Genomic DNA, 25,789 nt, shown 5'->3' on the forward strand with positions numbered 1-25,789 from the left:
TATACGCTACTTCGTTGTGTCGAACCAGCGTGTATACGTTCTTTTACTAAAGCGAAACAACATACATATCTGCAAATATTAAATTAAAACCTCTCAGACATTCCAGACTTCAGTTATACCCAGATCATATCATTTATAGAATAAAACATGCATCAGTATTTAGATCTAGACTATCCATGATCAAACCAAATAATGATAATACATTTAAGGCTTTATGATCCAGATCTATCAACCATCATCAACCACGTGGGTGCATCCTTAGATCAGATCAAGCAACACATCAGAAGCTCATAACCTACATATATGATCTAACACTTCGGAATATATTCAATCCTTGCACACCTGGCCTGATGATCTTCTCCTCCTTGTATAGTTTTAGGCTTTTCTCAATACCTTGGACCAAAACTGCTTAGGACCAATACCTTGGTCCAAATACCTAGGGTCAATACCTCAGACCAATTACCTCGGATCAATACCTTGGTGGTGGGCTCCAGTATTGCAGCAATAATGTTGCAACTCCTAGGGCTCCCTTCTTTACTTTTATCAACCTAGTAGTTCGTAACAAACTTGGAAGCGACAGTGCTATATGCACAAGTACTAGCTCTTTTCACAGCTGTCACTTGATCAGCTGGCACAAGTCCGCTAGGAGCTTAAGCCAACTTCCATGAGCTCTTAGAAGAAGCTTTTAAATATGATGGGCTAAATCTAACTCAAAGGAGGCTAATATACTTGCAAAAAGAAGCGGAAAGCTGAAAGGAAATGCAAACCCTAGCAAACCCTAGTTTTACCAACGAACCCTACTGGTGCAAGTAAAAGGATGAAAGCTATAGAAATGGATGCCATTGACTTCTAGAAAGGTAAAATGCATGTGACTAAGCTACTTATAAAGAGAAATATGAAGAAAACATCTTTTTTCATTTTTGAGTAATTTCGCAGAGTTATTATGCATGTGCTTTGACTATTTTTTCTATGCAGAGGTTGATTGACGAAAGGAAATTCTTGCAAGAGGTTGGGAAGGTGAGAAGAGGGCCTAACGGGTCCATAGCACCCTTCCAGAGAGTTTCACAGTGATCAAATCTCAAGAAACTACTTTCGTGAGCTTCTACAGGAAGTTTGAAGGGGTTCTACAGGATGTACTATAGCTTCTCCAGGATGTTTCTACAGGATGTTCCGAAAGGGAATTTTGAAGGGCTGATGGTGGAAAAAAGGTGAAGAAGTGGGTATGGAGGTGAGATAAGGGTGTGAGGAGTTCTAGGACTTGGGGAATGAGGATGAGGAGTGGTTAAGGCGATCATATTTGGTTCAAGGATGGAGGGAGCAAGGATGCACAAGAATGTAGAAATTAGGGAAAAGTGGGAAAATGTGGCAAATGAAAGGCAAGAATCTGAGTTAGAGGATGAAGTAGGTTGTATTGATGGAGTAAGGGTAGGGGAGGAGGTATCTCAGGTGCTCTGCACGTTATTTTCCAAACTGATCAAATGAAGACTAGGAAAACCAAAGATCTATCTACGTTAACCTAATTTGACCTAGAAACCATAAGCATGATGAATAGAAGTTTATTGGCAGCAAATCATGTAAAAAAACTATGGAAACCAAGCAAGAATGGATCTAAGCATGTAATCACAACTGGTACTAACCTTTGCAACTAAAAATCTAACACTAGAAATTGCATGAAGAAGCAAGAACAATGTTTTTATGGCAGTAAGGACACCTTGGTCTCAGCTCATGGTCTCGAGGAGGGAGAGGTGAGATCAAGGGTTGCTTGATGGCTTTTTTCAAAGATATTTTCTGCTACCAACCTATCAAATCAACCTGAACATGAAAATCTATTTCAATCATCAAAAGCAACCTAAATAACAAAACAAGATTTTAACCTAAATAACAAATTTTATTCTAAGAATGCAGCAAAGACACATCAAAGTACACAAAGGAGGTATTGGGCACTTGAGTTGGGCCCAACCCCAAGAGCTACAACCTCCTAAGGAAGATTAGAGTTGGTGCAAAGCTGGATTCATCTTTATTGAGCAAGAAATAATAGTTACATCCCAAAACTATCCACAAGAAAAAGCTTGAAAATGTGTTGAAATGCAGAGCTAACCTACTGACTAAAATCTAACTAACATTTGACTAACTCCTCCTAAAATTGAACTACAAACTAGCTAACTCCAAATGATGCCCTAAGCCTCCTTATTTATACAAATTGACGACCCCAACATTCCTCCTAAACTTTAGGAACTCGGCTGCCAAAACTTGCAGTTAACAACAACTTTAATAGCCCTTGCTCGGCTGCCCTTGTGATAATCGATGTGGTGGCCCTTGAACTCCGAGCTGCTGGTGGAGAATTCGAGGTAAGGGCTCATAAATGAAGGGGACACCTTCCTACAAATCCTCTCCCTTGTTCTTCCATGAATTTGGCTACCAAGTGCTCATTAAAACCTTTGATTTTGTTTCAAAATTGACAAAAAAAAACTGCACAAAGCACCCATTAGACTTGTTGGCATAATGACTAACCCAATTCACTCTATTAGCATAAATATAATAAAAAACATGCAATAAACTAATGAGAATGGTGGATTAAGTCGAATTAGGAGGCTGAATGAGCCCATATAATTACTCATTTCTGGGGCTCATCATCACTCCCCTACTGAAAGTGTTGCTCATCCTCTGAGCAACTAATCCATCTCCTCATCTTGGATGGCCCTGGTGGCCTCCCTATCATCCCAAGCTTCTGATGTGGTCTACTCATGTGTGCCATAAAATTTTTCCTTCTTTTCCATGTCCTTCCACTGTTCCTCCTAGTCTGCTTGTTTGAATTCTTGTGCTTTTCTTGGCCTTAAAATACATGGAGGCCTGCCTTTTTCTCTTTTCTTTTTATTTTGCAGGTGTTCTTAATGCAGCAAGCATAATTGCTACCTCCGTTGCCAATATTTTAGGTGATTTCTCCTCTCTTTATTCTTCTTCCATGCTTCCTGTAGAAGTCCCTATGTCAACTGTTTCTGTCTGTGGTGCTGCTATTTTAGGCTGTTTCTTTCCCTTTTGTTTCTGTGTGTCTGCTTTGGCTATGACAGCGTTCATTTGGGCTTTTTTAACCTTTTCTGCCCTACTCTGCATCCTCCTTTTCTGTGGTGTTTGTGCTGTTGCCTGCACCTCTGTTTTAGGCTCAGCAACCTGGCCCATTTCTCCTTTTCCTCTCTGTTCTTGCTGTGCTTGGATGTCTTGCGGTTTTTCACCATCAGTTTTCTCACCTTTTTCAATGTGTTCTTCTTCCTCACTACTGGATGGGGTGATATCTTCGGCCAAAACTCTGATATTTTCGTCCCTAGACATGTTTCAGAAGATTTCCCATGATATGGGGACAATGTAGGTGTGCTGGGAATCTTCTACTAATAATTTGATGAGCCCATGATGGGCCATCTAGTCTAGAATCCCTTCATTCATTTTTGTCCCACATTCAACTAGTAACTGAAGAAAAAAATAGGGAATGCTTAGTTTCATTTTTGGAGGTAAATCAATTCCATGTCTAAGTTCACACAGCAACCTGAAATGAAAACCATAGATAATGCTGAATCTTCCTTCACAGGTAATGTACTTCATGATTTGGAAACTGACTTCCCTCCAGAGAGGAGGCAAGCTAGCTTTCCTCACTCCATTTTTGTCCTCTACAGGATGTTCCTCAGGCAGGAAGAATGCTTTCTTGGCAACTTGGCCCAATGTCGTCTCTTCTTTGCTCCAAGATATCCCTAATGGCAAACCAGTAACTCAACTAATGAGCTCAGGGGTTATCTCTAGGGTCAAACCCCTAAAATTGACTGTGGCCTGTGTCTTTGATTGAGATCTTAGGGACATTAAAAATTCTTCAATTATCTCCTCTTCATGACCTTGGATTTTGTCAAAGAACAGCATCCAATTGGCTCGTGTGAAAAGGTTCAGGATTCTCACGCAATTTGTTGGAGTCCGAGGGTTCCCTTCTTATGAATCCCCCTGGCATGGTGAGAGTGCTCCCTTTTTTATGCTTTGATCAGAAAAGGAAATTCTATTTATGGTTTCCCCCTGGACTCAAGGAAGAATTCCTCGGCTGTTTAATATCAATGAGCAACAATTCCCTGGTTTCAAGACTGCTGTGACTCAACTCTCAGCTATCTGGTTATGAAAGGAAGAGTTTTTCTTCTACGGACAGAGGACAGAGACCAAGTTTTCTTCTCAGGACACATTCAGATATGTAAATTTTAAAATTTTCATCCACAGGCTGGCTCTCACAGTTGCATATGCCTTCCTTATAAGAGAATTTTAGAAACAAGAAATGTGGAGAAGAATTTTGATGCAGAAAAACTGGGACACTCAGTGCAATACACAGGCACACATTTTACTCCCAATACACAGGCAGATTTTTCATTGATTTTCCAATATGATGCCACGTTTAATTCACGACCTTGCACAAACATATCATGTATAGAGGAGTTTTTTGAGCCTACCTCGTATGGAGCTCCAAATTCAACAAAAATTCCAGGTTTTCCTGCTCCGTAGCTATTCTGCCTTTCTTGTAGAAGCCTTCCTGTAGAAGGCTCTCGTTTCCTGTAGAACAAAACTGTGCTTCCTGTAGAATGCCGATAAGCAGGAGGGTTTTTAAAAAAAATGGTCGAGAAAGACTGGTTCGTTGCTATGGAGTTGGTATGGAGCTTGTTGCAGCTGTAGGGACGATGATAAAATGGAAACAACAAAGGTGAGAGTTCGATTGGCTGTCTATGGAGACTTCCATTGATGGAGGGTGAGCTGGCCAAGTGCAAATTGGCCCCATGTAGACTATTTAAAAATCCACCACTAATCACGTCCGTCACGTTCGTCAGACTTTTTGTTCTCTGCTTGTAATCACGTCCATCAATCACGCTGGAGTTTAACCGGTCACCACTACCTATTTTCAGATTTCTTCCTGAGATGGCTGAGCACACGTGTCGATTGCACCCTCCGAGCACTGTTTGAAGTGGATGAGGGTGGCCAGTTAGATGGCCACAGATTCTTTTAATCACAACCATCTCATTATTCACGCAGTTCTCAAATTACATTCATGCAACAAAGGAACGAGTTTAGTCACGTACCTGGAAGTCGAATGTGGGTTCTGTGAGGTGCTGTGGCCTTTCCTTCTGCTGCATGCATTTGTTTCTGTGGATGCATGCTGGTTTGGTTGCTAATATGTGGCTATTTTTCTTGTGCAGGTATCCTTTGGCTGGATCTACGCTGCAGGAATCTGTTTCCATGTTCAGATTTGCACCCTCATGCTGCTGATGTTGGATTTTTGCAAGATAGCGACTTGTTTTCTCCATAGCTACCAAACGCTAGATCGGAATGACCTAAAACTTTTTGAGCATGTTTCTATCATCATTATGCACCTCCCATAGCAAAATTGTGGTCAATGGATGCACGGATATCAAGAAAAATTGAAAATGGCTGAATATTACAGGGGTCAATTTCTCAGAAACCGGGCATCGGAATCGGCTGAAACTGCTTGGGTAGGTTACTATCACCTATATGCATCTCCCCATGAAATAGGTTTTGAAATGGATGCATGGATATGGAGAAAATGCAAAAATGGCTGAAGGTGATGGAGGTTGATTTCTTGGAAACCGTGCACTAGAATTGGCTAAAATTATTCGGGCATGTTGCCATCATCCCTATACAACTCCCCATAAAACGGTTTTGTAAATGGATGCACGGTTTTCACGCGAGGGGAAAAACAAATTTATGTTCAATGTATTTTTGCTTCAGAGCATTCTGTAGGCAGTTTGCACAATAACAAAAAAATGAGCTTGGGTTGTAATGCAAACTTGGAATTGATGGGAGAGAGGTTTGAGGACTGTAGGAGGACTTATGAACACTTTAGGAAGCTATCATGTTTACCAAACTCCCTTTTTGAAATCCATTTCTATCTTCCTGTAATTTCTACATGAACTTCTTGTAGAACACCCAATTTTTAGGAAAGAAGCACAATGAGATGGAAAAAATAATGGAGAAGGGTGAGGGATGGAAACATGGATGTTTGCAGGCCTCATGGACATATTCCCAGCCTTCGGGTCCTCTTCAGAGATCAATTTTGGCTTGTTTATAGGCTTCCTGTAGAAGACACAGAACTTCCTGTAGAAGCCACAGAACTTCCTTTGTCTTTGTTTTGAGCAATCCTCCTAACCTGCAATGTCCTTGCTGCAACCTGCAATTATTTAATGGAAATTAGGTTTATTTTTCTTTTTCTTTTTATCTTTTTTTTTTTTTTTTCTGAAAACAACTAGGGCGCCTCATGGAGGTTTTCACCCTAATTTCTTGCCCTAGGCGACTCCAAGGGAGGTTTTCACCCAGGGATCTTATTCTCTTTTTATTTTCTCTTCTTTCCAACCCATTGACTACCTCATGGAGGTTTTCAATCAATGAGCCAATATAACGCGCCTCTGACGAGGCTTTCACCTTGGATTTTTATTTTCCTCTTATTTTCATTCTTTTCTTTTTTTCCTACCCTACCCTACTTGAAAAACAAAATCATTTTCAAGTATAAGAATACTTCTAATGGAGCCATGTGCACATCGAGATTAGAGACAAAATGATGTGGAGGCTTGAAATGCATGCTTTGACAGGGATCTGGATTTTAGAGACCAAATGATCTGACTTTGAAGGGATCAAACATAGCTAAGGAAGAGAGTACTGCTGCAACTTAGTGACCATCTGGAACCATATCTAAATATAGCTCTGATATCCTTGGTCCTTTTGCTGATCTGAATCATTCTTCATGTCAACTTCTATCATGACCTTCACATCTTACTCTTTTTGCTGATTTTTCTCTTGACTACATGAAGGATTTGATGGTAACCATGAGGGAGCTTTCTCAATCTCTGATTCTGATGCCTTCTCTTCATCAAGTGTAGCCCATGGTTCTTTGATCTTTTCTTTTGAATCTTCTTCTGCTAGATGTAGTCCTTCAATTCTTTCAATATACTCTCTTTTTTGCAATACTCTTCCTGAGCTATGGTGAACATCATTGAGCTCAAGAGGAGTCATTTGGACATGTTGTGCCTCAGCTTTACAATTGGGTTGAGCTATTCCAATGTGTGGGTTTGGAAATGGTGGTACGGGTAGTTGAGTGGGGGTGTATATTTGAGATGGATGTGGATGGGGTTGTGGTTGGGTAGGTGGTGGAGGCAAAGGAGTGGGAGGAGAGTTGTACTAGGGCCTCCACCCCTGATGAGTTGCATTCCACTGAGGCTGTGGCTAAGCATAGAGGTGAAATGGATGAGTAGCTAGTTGAGCAAGATATTGAGGAGGATATGACCAAGGAGGGCGTGTGGACTAGGAAAGATGAGTAGGGGAACCCCAGGAAGGCATGGAAGTGGTTTGATAGGGGTCGTAATAGGTCTGGGATGTCCCTTGCATACCCTGTTGGTAAGGTATGGGTCCATTTGGCCTCCTTTGGTTCATACGATAGAGTGATTCAGTGACTCCTTTGGCCCTCTGATATGCAGCTTTAAGTCCAGGCAAAGAAGGGCACTAATTTGTAAGATGGTCTTCTTCATAGACAAAACACACTTCTATGGAGTGCAATGGACATTCGTTCCTAGGATGCTTTCTAGTGCACCTGGGACAAAAGATGGCCAAAGCCCTCTTAGATTTCTCTTGCTTGTTTTGGATCCGCAAGGTATCCATTTGCATGGTAAGAAACTACCTCATCTCGCTCTTGACATCTTCCATCTGATTTGCAAATTCATTTTTGGATAAGGTACTGCTCCCAACATTTTTGCTTGTAGCCATTTTCTCTAGAGGAATGTTTTCTTCTTCTTCTCCCCTAGAGGTTGTTCAAAATATGTCTTATTGTCCACCTAGGGATTCTTCTTAATCACAGCCATTGAAGAAGAGAGAAGGTTGGCTGTGTGAAGCAGTGGGGGTGTTGAGCAAACATTTTTCTCACTTATCTCTACTCCTACAAGGCATGAAAGGAAATATTTTTTGTTGATTTTTGTTTTTTCTGCTTGTACCTGCAAAACTGAAATAGATTGAACTGTAACTAACTAAAATCTATCTTGTTGAAATGAAAATGCGGAATTGAAATGAAAGCAGGAAAGGACTAATCTATTTTGCTGAAATGAAATTGCAGGAATGAAATGCTAGGCTCAGAATTGAAATTGCGGAATTGAAATGCTAATCTATGAAAGAAGGAAATGTCTAATCTGCTTTTGCAGAAATGAAATTGCAAAATGGAAATGAAACAATCTACTCTACGCTTGCTGAAATAAACTACTTAGCAGAAGGTTGTAGTAGAAAATAGAAGAAAAGCAACAATCACTAATACTCTGATGCTTCCCCGACAACGGCGCCAAATAGAATGGTGGGCTCCAGTATTGCAGCAATAATGCTACAACTCCTAGGGCTCCCTTCTTTACTTTTATCAACTTGGTAGTTCGTAACAAACTTGGAAGCGATGGTGCTATATGCACAAGTACTAGCTCTTGCCGCAGCTGTCACTTGATCAGCTGGCACAAGTCTACTAGGAGCTTAAGCCAACTTCTATGAGCTCTTAGAAGAAGCTTTTAAATATGATGGACAAAAGCTAACTCAAAGGAGGCTAATCTGCTTGCATAAAGAAGTGGAAAGCTGAAAGGAAATGCAAACGCTAGCAAACCCTAGTTTTACCGACTAACCTTACTGGTGAAAGTAAAAGGATGAAAGCTACAGAAATGGATGCCATTGACTTCTAGAAAGGTAAAATGCATGTGACTAAGCTACTTCTGAAGAGAAATATTAAGAAAACATCTTTTTTTTCATTTTTGAGTAATTTCGCAGAGTTATTATGCATGTGCTTTGACTATTTTTTCTGTGCAGAGGTTGATTGACGAAAGGAAATGCTTGCAGGAGGTTGGGAAGGTGAGAAGAGGGCCTAAGGGGTCCCTAGCACCCTTCCAGAGATTTTTACAATGATCATATCTCAAGAAATTTCTGTCGTGAGCATCTACAGGAAGTCTACAGGGGTTCTAGAGGATGTACTGTAGCTTCTACAGGATGTTCCGAAAGGGAATTTTGAAGGGCTGATGGTGGAAAAAGGGTGAAGAAGTGGGTGTGGAGGTGAGATAAGGGTGTGATGGGGTCTAGGACTTTGGGAATGAGGATGAGGAGTGGTTAAGGTGATCGGATTTGGTTCAAGGATGGAGGGAACAAGGATGCACAAGAATGTAGAAATTAGGGCACAGTGGGAAAATATGGAAAATGAAAGGCAAGAATCTGAGTTAGAGGATGAAGCAGGTTGTATTGATGGAGTAAGGGTAGGGGAGGAGGTATCTCAGGTGCTTTGCATGTTATTTTCCAAATTGATCAAATGAAGACTAGGAAAACCAAAGATCTAGCTACTTTAACCTAATTTGACCTACAAACCATAAACATGATGAACAGAAGTTTATTGGAAGCAAATCATGTAAAACAACTATGGAAACCAAGCAAGAGTGGATCTAAGAATGTAATAACAACTGGTACTAACTTTTACAACTAAAAATCAAACACTAGAAATTGCATGAAGAAGCAAGAACAATTTTTTTATGGCAGCAAGGACACCATGGTCTCAGCTCATGGTCCCGAGGAGGGAGAGGTGAGATCAAAGGTTGCTTGATGGCCTTTTTCAAAGATCTTTTCTGCTACCAACCTATCAAATCAACCTGAGTATGAAAAGCTATTTCAATCATCAAAAGCAACCTAAATAACAAAACAAGATTTTAACCTAAATAACAGATTTTATTCTAAGAATGCAGCAAAGACACATCAAAGTACACAAAGGAGGTATTGGGCACTTGAGTTGGGCCCAACCCAAAGAGCTACAACCTCCTAAGGAAGATTAGAGCTGGTGCAAAGATAGATTCATCTTTATTGAGCAAGAAATAATAGTTACATCCCAAAAACTGTCTATAAGAAAAAGCTTGAAAATGTGTTGAAATGCAGAGCTAACCTACTTACTAAAATCTAACTAACATTTGACTAACTCCTCCTAAAATCGAACTACAAAATGGGTAACTCCAAATGATGCCCTAAGCCTCCTTATTTATACAAATTGAGGACCCCATCAGTCCTCCTAAACTTTAGGAACTCGGCTGCCAAAACTTGCAGTTAACAACAACTTTACTAGCCCTTGCTCGGCGGCCCTTGTGATAATCAATGTGGTGGCCCTTGAACTCCAAGCTGCTGGTGGAGAATTCGAGGTAAGGGCTCATAAATGAAGGGGACACCTTGCTACAAATCATCTCCCTTGTTCTTCCACAAATTTGGTTGCCAGGTGCTCATTAAAACCTTTGATTTTGTCTCAAAATTGACCAAAAAAAACCGCACAAAGCACCCATTAGACTTGTTGGCATAATGACTAACCGAATTCACTCTATTAGCATAAATATAATAAAAAACATGCAATGAACTAATGAGAATGGTGGATTAAGTCGAATTAGGAGGCTGAATGAGCCCATATAATTACTCATTTCTAGGACTCATCATCACCCCCCTACTGAAAGTGTTGCTCATCCTCTAAGCAACTAATCCATCTCCTCATCTTCGATGGCCGTAATGGCCTCCCTATCATCCCAAGCTTCTGATGCGGTCTACTCATGTGTGCCATAAAATTTTTCCTTCTTTTCCATGTCCTTCCACTGTTCCTCCTAGTCTGCTTGTTTGAATTCTTGTGCTTTTCTTGTCCTTAAAATACGTGGAGGCCTACCTTTTTCTCTTTTCTTTTTGTTTTGCAAGTGTGCTTAATGCAGCAAGCACAACTGCTACCTCCCTTGCCAATATTTCTGGTGATTTATCCTCTCGCTATTCTTCTTCCATGCTTCTTGTAGAAGTCCCTGTGTCAATCGTTTCTATCTGTGGTGCTGCTATTTTAGGCTGTTTCTTTCCCTTTTTTTTTCTGTGTGTTTGCTTTGGCTATGATAGCGTTCATTTGGGCTTTCTCAGTCTCTTCTACCCTACTCCACATCCTCCTTTTCCGTGGTGTTTGTGCTGTTGTCTGCACCTCTGTTTTAGGCTCAGCAACCTGGCCCATTTCTCCTTTTCCTCTCTATTCTTGTTGTGCTTGGATGTCTTGTGGTTTTTCACCATCAGTTTTCACACCTTTTTCAATGTGTTCTTCCTCACTGCTGGATGGGGTGATATGTTCAGCCAAAACTCTGATATTGTCGTCCCTAGACATGTTTCGGAAGATTTCCCATGATATGGGGATAGTGTAGGTTTGTAGGGCATCTTCTACTAATAATTTGATGAGCACATGATGGGCCATCTGGTCTGGAATCCCTTCATTCATTTTTGTCCCACATTCAAATAGTGACTGAAGAAGAAAATAGGGAATGCTTAGTTTCATTTTTGGAGGTAAATCAATTCCATGTCTAAGTTCACACAGCAACCTGAAATGATAACCATAGATAATGCTGAATCTTCCTTCACAGGTAATGTACTTCATGATTTGGAAATTGACTTCCCTCCAGAGAGGAGGCAAGCTAGCTCTCCTCATTATGCTTTTGTCCTCTACAGGATGTTCCTTAGGCAGGAAGAATGCTTTCTTGGTAGCTTGGCCCAATTTCCTCTCTTCTTTGCTCCAAGATATCCCTAATGGCACACCAGTAACTTGACTAATGAGCTCAGCGGTTATCTCTAGGGTCAAACCCCTAAAATTGACTGTGGTCTGTGTCTTTGATTGAGATCTCAGGGACATTAAAAATTCTTCAACTATCTCCTCATCGTGACCCTGGATTTTTTCAAAGAACGGCATCTAATTGGCTCGTGTGAAAAGGTTTAGGATTCTCACGCAATTTGTTGGAGTCCGAGGGTTCCCTTCTTATGAATCCCCTAAGCATGGTGAGTGTGCTCCCTTTTTTATGCTTTGGTCAGAAAAGGAAATGCTGTTTATGGTTTCCCCTTGGGCTCAAGGAATAATTCCTCGGCTGTTTAATATCAATGAGCAATAATTCCCTGGTTTCAAGACTGCTATGACTCAGCTCTCAACTATCTAGTTATGAAAGGAGGAGTTTTGCTTCTACAGACAGAAGACAGAGACCAAATTTTCTTCTCAGGACACATTCAAATATGCAAATTTTAAAATTTTCATCCACAGGCTGGCTCTCACAGCTGCATATGCCTTCCTTATAAGAGAATTTTAGAAACAGGAAACGTGGAGAAGAATTTTGATGCAGAAAAACTGGGACACTCAGTGCAATACATAGGCACACATTTACTCCCAATACACAGGCAGATTTTTCACTGATTTTCCAATCTGATGCCATGTTTAATTCACCACCTTACACAAACATATCGTGCATAGAGGAGTTTTTTCGAGCCTACCTCGTATGGAGCTCCAAATTCAATGAAAATCCTAGGTTTCCCTACTCCGTAGCTATTATGCCTTTCCTGTAGAAGCCTTCCTGTAGAAGGCTCTCATTTCCTGTAGAACAAAACTGTGCTTCCTGTAGAATGCTGATAAGCAGGAGGGTTTTTAAAAAAATTGCCAAGAAAGATTGGTTCGTTGCTATGGAGCTGGTATGGAGCTTGTTGCAGTTGTAGGGACGATGATAAAATGGAAACAACGAAGGTGAGAGTTCGATTGGCTGTTTATGGAGACTTCCATTGATGGAGGGTGAGCTGGCCAAGTGCACATTGGCCCCATGCAGACCATTTAAATAGCTACCACTAATCACATCCATCATGTTCGTCAGACTGTTTGTTCTCTACCTGTAATCACATCCGTCAATCACGCTAGAGTTTAACTGGTCACCACTACCTATTTTTAGATTTCTTCGAGAGATGGCTAAGCACACGTGTCGATTGCACCCATCGAGCGCTGTTTGAACTGGATGAGGGTGGCCAGTTAGCTGGCCACCGATTCTTTTAATCACAACCATCTCATTGTTCACACAGTTCTCAAATTACATTCATGCAACAAAGGAACGAGTTTAGTCACATACCTGGAAGTCGAATGTGGGTTCTGTGAGGTGTTGTGGCCTTTCCTTCTATTGCATGCATTTATTTCTATGGATGCATGCTGGTTTGGTTGCTAATACATGGCTATTTTTCTTATGCAAGTATCCTTTGGCTAGATCTAAGCTGCAGGAATCTGTTTCCACGTTCAGATTTGCACCTTCATGCTGCTGATGTTGGATTTTTGTAGGACAACGACTTGTTTTCTCCATGTTAGCCTCCTGCTGCAGCAGGTTAATCATCTTTCATGATCAACAGTTTTACATGCCAAATATGTCGTGCTATGCATGCTGCAATGCTCCATATTTGCTACAGATGGCCAGAGAGTATCCATAAGAGTAGGCTGGTCTAAGGTCCACTGCTGTGTTCCAATTTTGATAAAGCAATCCATTTTTGGTTTGAGGCAGTTTTTCAGTTGGAGGTACTCAGGCTGGAGTTCACTAACATTTCTCTTTTTCTCATCACCCTTATTATATGACTCCCTATTAGTTTTTCCCTTCCCCTATTAACATCATGTATATAAATCCCCCTATGTAAGTACCCCTCCCTGGCACTATAGCCATAATTCTACTAAGTCCGGGAAATCTCAGTCCATCTGGGACTGTTTTTAGCCCATCCGCGTCATTAAGGAGCTAGTTTGACATCTGGTCAGCTAGTAACCTCTCCCTTAACCCCAAAAAAACCCCCAAAAAACCCATATTTTCACCTTCCCCCTTGTAAAAATTCACCCCACCGCTGTAAAAACCCACATTTCGCCCCTAACCCAAAGTTCCTGTGCATAATTATTAACCCGCGCCTTTATTTAACCCCGTAAACCCGTTTCCCTAAGTTCTTACCCATCCGCCGCGCATATTAAATTTGGAATATTCCTGCGAATATTCCCGCCCACTAACCCCCTATCCCGTCGCGTTCGCCGCCAGCCGTCCGATCCACAGCCCCGCAGATCTACGGCTGGCGGGTACCCTTATCTCCGACGCGCTCGGCCTTTAACGTCGGGAGTTCGGTGGTTTCACCGCCGTACTCCCGCCACGCGTCAAACGCCGGGCTGTGGCAGAGCCCCTCCTCCTGAAACCACCATCCTCCATAGCGGTGCGCCACATGCCGCTTACCGCCCGGTGACGTCACCAGCCCACGTCACCCCCTGCACAGTCAACAGCCCACGTCAACCCCCCTGTACAGTCACCCGCCTGCGTGGCTTCCTGCCATGTCACTGCCACGTGTTCCGCCACCGTACCTGCCACGTCATCGATCGTACGTGATGATGTCATCCCGCCACGTCGCCTTATTGACATCACCTGCCGTACAATGCTGACATCATCAGCCCTTTTTGGATGCAGAGGTGCGAAAATCGCACTTCGGAGCCCCGGAATCGAATTCTGAGGTAGTTTTTGATGTGTGATTTGCGCCTAGCACAAATCGCTCATCGCAGGATTTTTTGGGCCAAAATGGAGAATCTTCAGGGAATCTTTAAGGAATCTTCGCTCCATGCAACCCCAGGAAGCCCGAAAAGGCGCAGAAATGATCCATTTTCTTCACAGAACATACCAAAATGATCAGAAGACAATTCCAGATGATACAGAGGTCGAACAGCGGCCATTTACTGGTGATTAGAAACGCAGCATAGCAAATCAGCATCCCAGATTTTGTCAGAGAGTATCAGTGGAAGAAAGGACGCCAGAAAGAATCAGTCATGATTTTTTAGGGCCTCAAGGCACCTGAACATTAATGAAGCCCCGAAAAAATCAAATCAATAAGCATCAGCCCATCCTTGCCTTCAAATCACCGTCAAAACATTTAAGGCACCAGGACAGCAAGGAAAGCAGAGACCCATACCCATTTATTGCAGAAAGCACTGCAGCAAGCCACCGAGGATAGCATCATTCATTCAGTTTTGACGCATCGGCCCTGAGCACGGCCCGAGACATTCTTTGCATTTATTTCTAGATAGGATTAGGTCAAGTAGTCATTTTTATGACCTAATTAGGTCAAGATGTAATAAAGGAAACTCTGCAGAGAGTTTTGCCCTATATATACCACCCTCTGTATAGTTTTAAGGTTTGGTTAATTGATAATTTTCACTAGAGACTCGTTGTGTATACCTGAACTTTTCTGTAATCAAAGATTGTTTAAAGCTTGGAGAGCGAACTGTTTGTTGTTGATGAATGTGTTGAAGAGTTGGAGATGGAATTCCTACGCTGCGGCCTGAAGCAATAAGTGTCTCTTATCTCTGTTTATGTGTTTGCCATTATCTAAATAGCAGGAAGAAAGAATAGCCTAGAATTAGTTAATTACTCTCTATGCTCAATTCCTGATGTTTCTTGATGTTTTCTTCTGAATGAATTGGTTATGAACATTGAATTCCTTTTGGCTCATGTTTACCCCAGTTTGCCTGTGCCGGCCAATTATCTAGGGATTCTTAACTGCTCCTAGGTAGCACCTTGTTGTTTCCTCTGCTAATCTGTTGGAGAGATTCTTAACTGCCTCTCTTTCTTTAGCTTTCTTGCCATCCCTTGAACCTGAAAGTTGCTTCTGCTTCAGTTATCTTGCTCCATTTTCCCCTCACTGTTATTAAGGAAAAACACTAGCAGTTCCCCTCCTCGACTCCATGCCCAATGGTTTGAAACATCCAGACTATACTCAACCTCTCTATCTGAAAGTGTCAGTTTTCCCGCCAAAAACTCAATCAAACCCCTGTGCATCATAGCTAGCCTAAAATCACCCCCTTCAACAAAGCTAAATCATAAAGAGAGAGCCCTCTCTGACTGCAGGCAGGCTAGGGCCTGCAGTCCAAAGTTGGTTTGTGGTTACCTTAGCCGTATCCCTTTAGGAGTCAAAAGGGACAACCTGAGTGATAACATAATGGCGACTCCGCTGGGGAGATGAATCATGTGTTTATTAGTGCAAATCCTCAATTTTGACCAGTTCGCCTCATTTTCTGGAGAAAGTGTTCCTTTTCTTCAGGGTTTTTCATGTTCAACTCTGATCTGTGACGGTGGACAGAGATGAGACACTTTAAGGTTACATCATCCACCTGGCGACTCCACATCACCCTCATAATAAAGACTCCGCTGGAGAAATGAACCCGAAGGAATTATATAAGTAGATCAGGCTCTTGATTTGGATGATCATCCAAGAGACCATGTTCTTTCTCTTGTACCAAATTTTGCTGTGCATATTGTACTTTAAAAGTGATTTTATGTCAGATTTTTGTGTTTTTCCTTTGGAAAATATTGTTGAAAAGCCTCCTTGCACATCAGAGCAACAGCTTTCAAATGCTGTTGAAGAGCATCATACAGTCAAGGAGGAACCAAAAATAGAGTCCAGTCTTCTAGTTCCTGTACATACTCCCATGCCTCGTAAAGTTCCTGAAAGATATAAGCCGCTCATTTTGCTTCCTGTGCTTGGTCCCTTGCCGGCAAATCATCCTGAATATCCCCTAGATTTGATGGAGAGAATGGCACTACTGCCCATAAACATATCCAGGCTTTTGAAGACTATCTTAATACATTCGAAGTGGAAGATGAAGATGTCAGTCTTAGACTATTTGCCCTTTCTTTGCAAAGTGAAGCTAGGACTTGGTTTAAAGCGTTGCCTGAGGCGAGCATCTCTAAGTTTCAGCAGTGTGCTAAGCTTTTCCTTGATAAATGGATGATCAGAGGTAATCTCTTCTTGCTCGTCGAAGAATACAATCATTTAGAAAGGCATCCAGATGAATCTGTTTAGCAGTTTTCAGACAGATTCAATCAAGTTTATCAAGCCATGCCTCTAAATATAAGACCTCCCCTTGATTTAGCTCTATTGCAATATCCTAGAGCGTTTGACGCAGAAATGGAATTCTGTTTAAGAGAAAGATGCCCATCCACTTTGAAACAGATGTAGGACATAGCTGTGGACGTGGAGGCAAATCTAAAAAGGAGGGAGGAACAGCGCAAAGCAGAGCAAGAAGAAAGATTTCATAGCGTGTTACAGAAGACAGAGGAAATGATGCAGCTGATCACAATGAAAGTAGAAAGTTCAGAGCACCAGAACAGATTTGTTTCACATCAGGAAAGTAGTGACATTCAAGAACAAACCTGCCACAAAACAGATGACATATTCATCCAGCCATACATGATGGAGCAGTCCCCTGATATACTGTGTGAATATAATAGCTTCTCTTCTTTCAACTGTCTGCCCAAGTACGATCTGTATGATGATGATTATGAGCCTAGCAACCAAATCAGCCTTGCAGAGGAATCAGATCCTATTTTGGCAGGAAGCAGTGTTCAGGTTCAGCAACCTAAACCCAATGATCAGCGTGCCCATCTCAGCTATGAAGAAAAGGAGGAAAATGCAGAGTGTGCCGATTTCAGTGAAGGAACTTTACCATTTTGTTTTGAATCTTTTCAATCTATCAAGGATAACTATCATACTATATATGATCAAGCGCCACCACCTGTTGCTATTGACCACCTGGAGGTTAATCAAGATACTGTTCCAAAGGTATCGCCTCTAGTTTTGCAGCCCGCACAGATCAGTCAGGCCCTATTCGAGCCAGATGGTAATAAATTACAAGCACCTATGTAAGTACTGAATGACCTATCCGCTGGCAGGCAGAATAATGAAAGAAATCAGTGCACATCGCCATCAGCAGGCTGCAAGGCTCAGTATCAAGTTGTCAATGATCTCCCGACTCCAAGGCATGGTAGTGTTCCCGAACCTTTGTACAGTTCTTTAATTCGGCCAAAAAATTGTATATATATGTTGCAGGACAGTTTTGTATAGTATTTAAACACCGCAAAGGAGGTCAGTAGCTTCCTAATCTTCTCAAAGATTGATAAAGCCATAACAAATTGTAAAATCTCAGATGGTGTCACTAGCAAGCACAAGCAACAAAGCCCACTCATGTTATTATTACTTAAGTGGCTGAATTGGTTATTTCATTTTACCTAACAGCAAAGTGAGTGCTGGTTAGGGTAGGTAGGTAGGTAGGATTAATAAGGCAGCCAACCAAGAGAAATTTGCAGAACACAGTACCAATTGAATACAAGGCAGTCTGACCTGCTGTTCTTGACTTTTCACAAGGAAAAGCCATCCCCAAGTGGAGCCACTGTTAGCCTCCTGCTGCAGTAGGTTAATCATCTTTCATGATCGACAGTTTTACATGCCAAATATGTCGTGCTATGCATGCTGCAGTTCTCCATATTAGCTACAGATGGCCAGAGAGTATCCATAAGAGTAGGCTAGTCTAAGGGCCACTGCTGTGTTCCAATTTTGATAAAGCAATCCATTTTTGGTTTGAGGCAGTTTTTCAGTTGGAGGTACTCAGGCTGGAGTTCACTAACATTTCTCTTTTTCTCATAACCTTTATTATATAACTCCCTATTAGTTTTTCCCTTCCCCTATTAACATCATGTATATAAATCCCCCTATGTAAGTACCCCTCCCTGGCACTATAGCCATAATTCTACTAAGTCCGGGAAATCTCAGTCCATCTGGGACTGTTTTTAGCCCATCCGCATCATTAAGGAGCTAGTTTGACATCTGGTCAGCTAGTAACCTCTCCCTTAACCCCAAAAAAACCCCCAAAAAACCCATATTTTCACCTTCCCCCTTGTAAAAATTCACCCCACCACTGTAAAAACTCACATTCCGCCCCTAACCCAAAGTTCCTGTGCATAATTATTAACTCGCGCCTTTATTTAACCCCGTAAACCCGTTTCCCTAAGTTCTTACCCATCCGCCTCGCATATTAAATTTTGAATATTCCTATGAATATTCCCGCCCACTAACCCCCTATCCCGTCGCGTCTGCTGCTAGCCGTCCGATCCACAGCCCCGCAGATCTACGGCTGGCGGGCACCCTTATCTCCGACGCGCCCGGCCTTTAATGTCCGGGAGTTCGGCGGTTTCACCGCCGTACTCCCGCCACGCATCAGACGTCGGGCTGTGGCGGAGCCCCTCCTCCCGAAACCACCATCCTCCATAAGCGGTGCACCACATACCGCTTACCGCCCGGTGATGTCACCAGCCCACGTCACCCCCTGCACAGTCAACAGCCCACGTCACCCCCCCTGTACAGTCACCCGCCTGCGTGGCCTCCTGCCACGTCACTGCCACGTGTCCCGCCACCGTACCTGCCACGTCATTGACCGTACATGATGACATCATGCTGACGTCATCCCGCCACGTCGCCTTGTTGACGTCATGCTGACGTCACCCGCCGTACAATGCTGACGTCATCAGCCCTTTTTGGATGCAGAGGCGCGAAAATCGCACTTCAGAGCCCCGGAATCGAATTCTGAGGCAGTTTTTGATGAGCGATTTGCGCCTAGCGCAAATCGAAGACAATTCCAGATGATACAGAGGCTGAACATCGGCCATTTACTGGTGATTAGACATGCAGCATAGCAAATCAGCCGCCTAGATTTTGTCAGAAAGTATCAATGGAAGAAAGGACGCCAGAAAGAATCAGTCATGATTTTTTAAGGGCTCAAGGCACCTGAACATTAATGAAGCCCCCAGAAAATCAAATCAATAAGCATCAGCCCATCCTTGCCTTCAAATCACCGTCAAAACATTTAAGGCACCAGGACAGCAAGGAAAGCAGATACCCATACCCATTTATTGCAGAAAGCACTGCAACAAGCCACCGAGGACAACATCATTCATTCAGTTTTGACGCATCGGCCTTGAGTACGGCCCGAGACATTCTTTGCATTTATTTCTAGATAGGATTAGGTCAAGTAGTCATTTTTATGACCTAATTAGGTCAAGATGTAATAAAGGAAACTCTGCAGAGAGTTTTGCCCTATATATACCACCCTCTGTATAGTTTTAAGGGTTGGTTAATTGATAATTTTCACTAGAGACTCGCTGTGTATACCTAAAATTTTCTGTAATCAAAGATTGCTTAAAGCTTGGAGAGCAAACTGTCTATTGTTGACGAATGTGTTGAAGAGTTGGAGATGGAATTCCTGCGCTGCGGCCTGAAGCAATAAGTGTCTCTTATCTCTGTTTATGTGTTTTCCATTATCTAAATAGCAGGAAGAAAGAATAGCCTAGAATTAGTTAATTACTCTCTATGCTCAATTCCTGTTGTTTCTTGATGTTCTCTTCTGAATGAATTGGTTATTAACATTGAATTATTTCTGGCTCATGTTTACCCCAGTTCGCCTGTGCCGGCCAATTATCTAGGGATTCTTAACTGCTCCTAGGTAGCGCCTTGTTGTTTCCTCTGCTAATCTGTTGGAGAGATTCTTAATTGCCTCTCTCTCTTTAGCTTTCTTGCCATCCCTTGAACCTGAAAGTTGCTTCTGCTTCAATTATCTTGCTCCATTTTCCCCTCACTGTTATTAAGGAAAAACACCAGCAGTTCCCCTCCTCGACTCCACACCCAATGGTTTGAAACATTCAGACTATACTCAACCTCTCTATCTGAAAGTGTCAGTTTTCCTGCCAAAAACTCAATCAAAACCCTGTGCATCATAGCTAGTCTAAAATCACCCCCTTCAACAAAGCTAAATCATAAAGAGAGAGCCCTCTCTGACTGCAGGCAGGCTAGGGCCTGCAGTCTAAAGTTGGTTTGTGGTTACCTCGGCCGTATCCCTTTAGGAGTCAAAAGGGACAACCTGATTGATAACACTCCATAGCTCCCAAACGCTAGATCGGAATGACCTAAAAATTTCTGAGCATGTTTCTATCACCATTATGCACCTCCCATAGCAAAATCGTGGTCAATGGATGCACGGATATCGAGAAAAACTGAAAATGGCTGAAGATTATAGGGGTCAATTTCTCGGAAACCAAGCATCAGAATCGGCTGAAACCGCTAGGGTAGGTTACTATCACCTATATGCATCTCCCCATGAAATGGGTTTTGAAATGGATGCATGGATATGGAGAAAATGAAAAAATGGCTAAAGGTGATGGAGGCTGATTTCTCAGAAACCGTGCACTGGAATTGGCTGAAGTTGTTCGAGCATGTTGCCATCATCCCTATACAACTCCTCGTAAAACGGTTTTGTAAATGGATGCACGGTTTTCACGTGAGGGGAAAAAAAAATTTCTGTTCTATGTATTTTTGCTTCAGAGCATTCTGCAGGCGGTTTTCAAAATAAGAAAAAAATGAGCTTGGGTTGTAATGCAAACTTGGAATTGATGGGAGAGAGGTTTGAGGATTGTAGGAGGACTTATGAACCCTTTAGGAAGCTATCATGTTCGCCAAACTCCCTTTTTGAAATCCATTTCTATCTTCCCGTAATTTCTACAGGAACTTCTTGTAGAACACCCAATTTTTAGGAAAGAAGCACAATGAGATGGAAAAAATAATGGAGAAGGGTGAGGGATGGAAACATGGATGTTTGCAGGCCTCATGGACATATTCCCAGCCTTCAGGTCCTCTTCGGAGATTAATTTTGGCTTGTTTGCGGGCTTCCTGTAGAAGACACAAAACTTCTTGTAGAAGGCACAGAACTTCCTATGTCTTTGTTTTGAGTGATCGTCCTAACCTGCAATGTCCTTGCTGCAACCTACAATTATTCAATGGAAATTAGGTTTATTTTTCTTTTTCCTTTTCTCTTTTTTTTGAAAACAACTAGGGTGCCTCATGGAGGTTTTCACCCTAATTGCTTCCCCTGGCACCTCCAAGGGAGGTTTTTACCCAGGGATCTTATTCTTTTTTCTTTTCTCTTCTTTCCAACCCATTGACCGCCTCATGTAGGTTTTCAATCAATGAGCCAATCTATGGCGCCTCTGAGGAGGTTTTCACCTTGTATTTTTATTTTCCTCTTATTTTCATTTTTTTCTTTTTTTCCTACCCTACCCTACTTGAAAAACAAAATCATTTCCAATTATAAGAATACTTCCAATGGAGCCATGTGCACATCGAGATTAGAGACAAAATGATGTGGAGGCTTGAAATGCATGCTTTGACAGGGATTCAGATTTCAGAGACCAAATGATCTGACTTTGAAGGGATCAAACATAGCTAAGGAAGAGAGTACTGCTGCAACTTAGTGACCATCTGGAACCATATCTCAATATAGCCGTGATATCCTTGGTCCTTTTGCTGATCTTGATCATTCTTCATGTCACCTTCTATCATGACCTTCACATCTTCCTCTTTTTTTTTATTTTTCTCTTGACTACATGGAGGATTTGATGGTAACCATGAGAGAGCTTTCTCGATCTCTGATTCTAATGCCTTCTCTTCATCAAGTGCAACCCATGGTTCTTTGATCTTTTCTTTTAAATCTTCTTCTGCTGGATGTGGTCCTTCAATTCTTTCAATATAGTCTCTTTTTTGCAATACTCTTCCTGAGCTACGGTGAACATCATTGATCTCAAGAGGATTCGTTTGGACATGTTGTGCCTCAGCTTTGCAATTGGGTTGAGCTATTCCAATGTGTGGGTTTGGAGGTGGTACGGGTAGTTGAGTGGGGGTGTATATTTGAGATGGATGTGGATGGGGTTGTGGTTGGGCAGGTGGTGGAGGAAAAGGAGTGTGAGGAGAGTTGTACTGGGGCCTCCACCCCTGATGAGTTGCATTCCACTGAGGCTGTGGCTGAGCATAGAGGTGAAATGGATGAGTAGCTAGTTGAGCAAGATATTGAGGAGGATATGACCAAGGAGGGGGTGTGGACCAGGAAGGATGAGTAGGGGGACCCCAAGAAGGCATGGAAGTGGTTTGATAGGGGTCGTAATAGGTCTGGGATGTCCCTTGCATTCCCTGCTGGTAAGTTATGGGTCCATTTGGCCTCCTTTGGTTCATATGATAGAGTGATTCAGTGACTCCTTTGGCCCTCTAATATGCAGATTTAAGTCCAGGCAGGGAAGGGCACTGATTCGTAGGATGGTCTTCTTCACAGACAAAACACACTTCTATGGAGTGCAATGGACATTCGTTCCTAGGATGCTAGTGTACTTGGGACAGAAGATGGCCAAAGCCCTCTAAGCTTTCTCTTGCTTCTTTTGGATCCACAAGGTATCCATTTGCATGGCAAGAAACTGCCTCATCTCGCTCTTGACATCTTCCATCTAATTTGCAAATTCGTTTTTGGATAAGGTACTGCTCCCAACATTTCTGCTTGTAGCCATTTTCTCCAGAGGAATGTTTTCTTCTTCTTCTCCCCTAGAGGTTCTTCAAAATATGTCTTGTTGTCCACCTAGGTGTTCTTCTTAATCACAGCCATCGAAGAAGAGAGAAAGGTTGGCTGTGTGAAGCAGTGGGGCTGTTGTGCAAACATTTTTCTGATTTATCTCTACTCCTACAAGGCATGAAAGGAAATTTTTTTGTTGATTTTTGTTTTTTCTGCTTGTACCTGCAAAACTGAAATAGATTGAACTGCAACTAACTAAAATCTATCTTGTTGAAATGAAAATGCGGAATTGAAATGAAAGCAGGAAAGGACTAATCTATTTTGCTGAAATGAAATTGCAAGAATGAAATGCTAGGCTATGCTTGCAGAATTGAAATTGCAGAATTGAAATGATTATCTATGAAAGCAGGAAATGTCTAATCTACTTTTCCAGAAATGAAATTTCAAAATGGAAATGAAACAATCTACTCTACGCTTGCTGAAATAAACTACTTAGCAGAAGGTTGTAGTAGAAAATAGAAGAAAAGTAGCAATCACCAATGCTCTGACGCTTCCTCAGAAACGGCGCCAAAAAGAATGGTGGGCTCCAGTATTGCAACAATAATGCTGCAACTCCTAGGGCTCCCTTCTTTACTTTTATCAACTCGGTAGTTCGTAACAAACTTGGAAGCGACGGTGGTATATGCACAAGTACTAGCTCTTGCCGCAGCTGTCACTTGATTCGCTAGAACAAGTCCGCTAGGAGCTTAAGCCAACTGCTATGAGCTCTTAGAAGAAGCTTTTAAATATTATGGATGAAAGCTAACTCAAAGGAGGCTAATCTACTAGCAAAAAGAAGAGGAAAGTTGAAAGGAAATGCAAACCCTAGTTTTGCCGACTAACCCTACTGGTGCAAGTAAAAGGATGAAAGCTACAGAAATGGATGCCATTGACTTCTAGAAAGGTAAAATGCATGTGACTAAGCTACTTCTAAAGAGAAATATGAAGAAAACATCTTTTTTCATTTTTGAGTAATTTCGCAGAGTTATTATGCATGTGCTTTGACTATTTTTTCTGTGCAGAGGTTGATTGACGAAAGGAAATTCTTGCAAGAGGTTGGGAAGGTGAGAAGAGGGCCTAAGGGGTCCCTAGAACCCTCCCATAGAGTTTCACAGTGATCAGATCTCAAGAAACTTCTTTCGTGAGCTTCTACAGGAAGTCTGCAAGTGTTTTACAAGATGTACTGTAGCTTCTACAACATGTTTCTACAGGATGTTCCGAAAGGGAATTTTGAAGGGCTGATGGTGGAAAATAGGTGAAGAAGTGGGTATGGATGTGAGATAAGGGTGTGAGGAGGTCTTGGACTTGGGAAATGAGGATGAGGAGTGGTTAAGGTGACTGGATTTGGTTCAAGGATGGAGGGAACAAGGATGCACAAGAATGTAGAAATTAGGGAAAAGTGGGAAAATGTGGCAAATGAAAGGTAAGAATCTAAGTTAGAGAAAAAGCAGGCTGTATTGATGGAGCAAGGGTAGGGGAGGAGGTATTTCAAGTTCTCTGCACATTATTTTCCAAACTGATCAAATGAAGTCTACAAAAACCAAAGATCTAGCTACATTAACCTAATTTGACCTAGAAACCATAAGCATGATGAACAGAAGTTTATTGGCAGAAAATCATGTAAAAAAACTACGGAAACCAAGCAAGAATGGATCTAAGCATGTAATCACAACTGGTACTAACTTTTTCAACTAAAAATCTAGCACTAGAAATTGCATGAAGAAGCAAGAACAGTTTTTTTATGGCAGCAAGGACACCTTGGTCTTAGCTCATGGTCCCGAGGAGGGAGAGGTGAGATCAAGGGTTGCTTGATGGCCTTTTTCAAAGATATTTTTTTCTACCAACCTATCAAATCAACCTAAACATGAAAATCTATTTCAATCATCAAAAGCAACCTAACTAACAAAACAAGATTTTAACCTAAATAACAGATTTTATTCTAAGAATGCAGCGAAGACACATCAAAGTACACAAAGGAGGTACTGGGCACTTGAGTTGCGCCCAACCCAAAGAGCTACAGCCTCCTAAGGAATATTAGAGCTGGTGCAAAGCTGGATTCATCTTTATTGAGCAAGAAATAATAGTTACATCCCAAAAACTGTGCACAAGAAAAAGTTTGAAAATGTGTTGAAATGCAGAGCTAACCTACTGACTAAAATCTAACTAACATCTGACTAACTCCTCCTAAAATCGAACTACAAAATGGCTAACTCCAAATAAGGCCCTAAGCCTCCTTATTTATATAAATTGGGGACCCCAACAGTCCTCCTAAACTTTAGGAACTCAGCTGCCAAAACTTGCAGTTAACAGCAACTTTACTAGCCCTTGCTCGACTGCCCTTGTGATAATCAATGTGGTGGTCCTTGAAATCTAATCTGCTGGTGGAGAATTCAAGGTAAGGGCTCATAAATGAAGGGGAAACCTTCCTACAAATCCTCTCCCTTGTTCTTCCACGAATTTGGCTGCCAAGTGCTCATTAAAACATTTGATTTTGTCTCAAAATTGACCAAAAAAACTGCACAAAGCACCCATTAGACTTGTTGGCATAATGACTAACCCAATTCACTCTATTACCATAAATATAATAAAAAAATGCAATAAACTAATGAGAATGGTGGATTAAGTCAAATTAGGAGGCTGAATGAGCCCATATAATTACTCATTTCTGGGGCTCATCACTTGGACTAAATACCTTGGTCCAAA

This window comes from Pinus tabuliformis, chromosome 7 (genome assembly GCF_031772625.1).
Source record: "Pinus tabuliformis cultivar Carrire ecotype Pingquan chromosome 7, CPIR1, whole genome shotgun sequence".
Lineage (NCBI taxonomy): Eukaryota > Viridiplantae > Streptophyta > Pinopsida > Pinales > Pinaceae > Pinus > Pinus tabuliformis.